The sequence below is a fragment of the Akebia trifoliata genome, chromosome 16, assembly GCF_017979445.1.
Source record: "Akebia trifoliata isolate Shusen 1 chromosome 16, ASM1797944v1, whole genome shotgun sequence".
Taxonomy (NCBI): Eukaryota; Viridiplantae; Streptophyta; class Magnoliopsida; order Ranunculales; family Lardizabalaceae; genus Akebia; species Akebia trifoliata.
The window spans coordinates 24,541,919-24,547,118 of NC_141390.1; positions in this window are offsets into that span (position 1 = coordinate 24,541,919).

The window sequence follows — 5,200 nt, forward strand, 5'->3', positions numbered from 1 at the left end:
TCACGTAGTGAATACAAATTGTGGGTGTTATATGATGAGATTCATGAAAGAATTCATTGAAATATCTTAAAGTAACACAAAGAAGATCATCAATAAGATAATATGATAAATTTTATTAATTTTAACATTTAATAATTAGTACAATGCATATTCGAATTACTAATGATTTCTAATATATATTTCATTTCAATATTGATAAGAAGAAAATATATAGTCAAGAAGACATTAATGCGATCTAGAGTGCATATATTAGGAAACTTAAAAAGTTAATTCATATGGTAATATGCTTAAATCATTATTTAATTATGAATTTAAACTCAAATAATAAGTAAAGTTCCTTAATTTTTTAAAGTAAATAATATCTTATAATGTTATTTTGGTTGTAGGAATGATTTATGAAAATCGTACAAAGAAGTAAATCTAGACAAAAATTGTGAGTTTTGATTAGTATACCAGTGCAATTTATTTATGTGTAAATTTCATATTCTTCCTCTTATTGTTAAATATTTTTTATTATATGTAGTGGTCGTAATGGCATATGGTGGTGGTAGTGCCATTTTGGTGGTAATAGTGGTGGTTATAGCATGGTGGTGGTGGTGGTGGTGGCATGATGATGGCATTGTGATGGTGGTAGTCGTGGCATGGTGGTGATAGTGGTGGTAGTCGTGGCATAGTGGTCATGACAGTGATGGTGGTGGTGGTCGTGGCATAGTGGTCATAGTGGTTCTAGCATAGTGATGATAATGGTGGTGGTGGTGATTATGGCATTGTAGTGGTTGTGGCATGGTGGTAATGGTGGTGGTCGTGGCATGGGGCGATGGTGGTGGTGGTGGTGGCATGGTGGTAATGGTGATGGTGGTCGTTGTAGCATGGTGGTGGTGATTGTACATGGCATGGAGAGATACTAGGGAGGTTACCCCTTAACACATGCACATGTAAAGCCTAATGAGTTAAATAGGAGTCATAACCCAACTATTTTCCTTTAAACTCAACTTAAGGCATGAGTAATCCTTTTTGTACTCTTTATTTTAATATAGTGATTTGTTGTCAGTTTGTCCCATGATTTTTTCCCTTTTCATTGGAGAGTTTTTCCATGCTAAAATTTCAGTGTCTCTTGTTTGTGATTGTTACGTTAAATAAGTAAGTTACTTTTCCTTTACTTTTTTATTAATTAGTTTCTATGAAACATATATGCATGCTTTTAACTTTTAAATGACTAGACTTAAAGTTATAAGAACATTACTTATATATGTTAGAAACTAATTGCCACTGTTTGTAGTGGTAGTCATGGCATGGTAGTGGTCGTGGCATGGTGGTGATCGTGGCATGGAGTGATAGTGGTCGTGGTTGTGGCATGGTAGTGGTGGTGGTAGCATGGTAGTGGGGATAGCATGGGTGATGATGATGGTGGTCGTGGTATGGTGGTGGTGGTCATCGTGGCATAAGGTTATGGTGGCGGTGGTCATACGTGGCATGGAGCGATACCAAGAAAGTTACCCCCTAACACATGCATATGTAAAGCCTAAGGAGTTAGATAGGAGTCGTAACCCAACTATTGTCCTTTAAAACTCAACTTAAGGCATGAGTAACCCTTTTTGCACCCTTTATTTTGATATAGTGATTTGTTGTCAATTTGTCCCATGATTTTTTTCCTGTTCATTGGAGGGTTTTTCCACGCTAAAATTTTGGTGTCTCTTATTTGTGCTTGTTACATTAGATAAGTAGGTTAGTTTTCCTTTAATTTTTTATTAATTAGTTTTTATGAAACATATATGCATGCTTTGAACTTTTAAATAACTAGACTTGGAGCTATAAGAACATTACTTATACATGTCAGAAACTAATTGCCACTGCTTGCGGTGTTAGTGTGGCATACATGCATATATGTTTCTCTTTCTACAGGTTGTATATATATATAGGGTCCCATTCGGCACCCAACCATTTACCCAACAATTTGCCCAACATGTTTTATCCTACATGGGTGAGAAGTTTTGGAATAGGCTGATTTTTGGTGAGGATGATCTCTATGGTGAGAAGATCATCCTCACCAAAAATCAAATCAGCTCATTCCAAAACTTCTAACCCCATCACAAATGATTTACAAAAAATGGACAGTCCACGATTTTTAAACTTGTAAACATGGGGTTAGAAGTTTTAGAATGGGCTGATTTTTGGTGAGGATGATCTACTAATCGTAGAGATCATCCTCACCAAAAATCAGCCCATTCCAAAACTTCTAACCCATGTACGACAAAACATGTTGGGCAAATTGTTGGGTAAATGGTTGGGTCTCCAAAAATCAGCTCATTTTGAAATTTCTTAGCCTAGTTTATAAATTGAAGAATTGTGGACCGTCCAATTTTTGTAAATCACTTTTGATGGGGTTAGAAGTTTTGGAATAAGCTAATGTTTGGTGAGGATGATCTCCTCATCATAGAGATCATCCTCACAAAAAATCCGCTCATTGCAAAACTTCTAACCCATGTTTTGAAAAATGTTTGGCAAACTTTAGAGCTGTTGAACCGTTCCCATATATATAGGCCCGGGTAATCTTTGAAAATTTCATCGTGATGGGGATAGATTATTGCAATTGTTAGTCTTCAACGAGGAATTCCTAGTAAGCACGAGCCATCAGCTCACGTTAACTACGTCCTTGCCTTTTGTACACACCACCCGTCGCTCCTACCGATTGAATGGTCTAGTGAAGTGTTCGGATCGCAACGACGTCGTGGCGTTCAGTTTAATCCTGTACATGGTAGCTTCATGCCACTTGCTTTTTAACCAAGCGAGATGACCAATTGTGTGAATCAACAGTTCCTCTCGTACTAGGTTGAATTACTATCGCGGCACTATCATCAGTAAGGTAAAACTAACTTGTCTCACGATGGTCTAAACCCAGTTCACGTTATGTTTCTATTTCTGTTAGAACAACATCAACGGGCTTTGTTTCTATTTAAATAGTAGGGTACTGCCCATAGATAAATAAAAAAAATTATAAAAAAAAAAAAAGTATAGATATGTCGTCCATTATAAATCGACGTTATAACCCTGCATTTAAGACATTTGTTGATTTAATGTTGGCTTTCTAACCAAACATTAAAGGCCTTATTTCTATTAGTAACAAAACATTTTTGCTTAGGCAATTTTTTTAAAACAAAATTTTGCACCATTTTCCTAAGAAAATAAAAGAGGAAGTCCAAAACTTCCTAGTAAGTTATGGAGGGAAAAACTAAAAATGAAAGGCCTATGACATATGTCAAACTCATCGAGCCCATTAACCTCATGAATGTTTGTCCCTCCAAGCAAGCATGGTTTCAAAAATTAGTTTGACGTCTTGTCTCGTCTCTTCCATGGATGAGATTGAGCTCTCTTGGATGAGTCAACTCGTTTCGGACGAGACAAACCATTTAACTCGATTTATAGTGATTGATATATATATATATATATAAGGGTCACATTCGATAGCCAACATTAGGGGCCAATGCATTTTTCCTATAGGGGTTAAAATTTTTTGATTTAGCTGATTTTTTGTGAGGATGATCTCTAAAGTAAAGATGATCCCTAATGTGAGGAGATCATCCTCTCAAAAAATCAGCCCAATACAAAAGTTCTAAATCCATCAAAAGTGGCTTAGAATTGTAGACCATCAATATTTTATTGAAAATTTATATACCACTTTTGATGGATTTAGAACTTTTAGATTGGGCTGATTTTTTTTTTTTTTTTTTTTGTGAGGATGATCTCCTTACCATATAGACCATCCTCACAAAAAATCATATCAATCTAAAACTTTTAAGCTATATAGGATAAAGGCATTAGCTCTGTGTTGGCTCCCTAATGTTGCTTGTCAAATGCTACCCATATATATATATATATAATAGGGATTTAGAATGATGTCCCGAACCTAACCAAAGTCAGGTGACAACCCATTTTATGTCACGTGGCATTTTTTTGAGACCAACTGATTGTATTGATATGTGGTCCATCTCTTGATGAATCTACAAACAAAAGATCAGTTTGATTGGTAATGTACATCCATTGATTATAGCATTGTCTTAAGAAGGATTTATAACATTGGATTTAAACTCTTTTTCGAAAGCTTAGATCTAGTGGATACAAATTATCAAACACTACGATTTTTGGTACGTAGGTTCACCAAGTCATAGACCTCATATCCATACAGTCAGTAGGTCTAAAAAATGCCACATGGCATAAAATGAGTGTCACCTGACTTTTGTTAGGTACGTGTTAACATCCAAGACCTCATGGGAATGTTAGCATTTTGCATCATTATTTCTTTTTATAATATCTCTATTCATTTTGTCTTTTAGTGAATAAAATAGGGGTACATGTTGGTTTTTTACATAATAAATACTTATTGACATTGATTGTCAAATCCTTCATTACAAACAAGCCATTTAGTCTAAAAGACATTTAATTTTAAAGATTAAATGGTCTTAGTATTTATTATGTGAGAGACAAATATTTATTATGTAAAAGACGGACATAACCCTATTTTATTCACTAAAAGTCAAAACGATAGGGTATTATTGAAAAAAAAAAAAAAGTGTTGGAGGACGTTAGCATTCCCCAATAATATCTATACATAAATATATATTTCAATTAAAATAATTATAATTTTTTTAAATAAAATAAGGTCAGTTAAAAGATGTTTAGTAATAAATTGATTTTTATTTATGCAATAAATATTAAATTTAAAAAAAAAAATTATTTTACTGAAAATCTATAAATCTCAGTAGACTTAGACTAAGTTTTACTGATTTATCCGAGACCTTCAAAATATAGTCCTTGACATCTTATTTATCTCGTGAGATGTCTGAGCGTTGAGACACCGTGTATATCTATATCATTGCTAAACGATACCATGATGACTCGGGCAAGTAATCATGGTCTCGGACAAGATTTAAAACCATGCCACCAAGTAGTCCTACAAACTAAAATCAGCATCACTGATGGCTTCTAGTTACCCAAGCAAACACTTTCAAAGTTTTCTTGATGATTATTGTGACTATCAGATTTGAACATTATTTGAATTTCTCAATTCAATGCCTGAAGATAACCACCCAATCAATTATTTTTGAATGCACATCTAAAATCATAGATGGGCCAACCAAATATCCATAAAACTAAATGCCTAAAATATGGTGATGAGTGGCATTTTTGAGGTGTGGTATAGGGA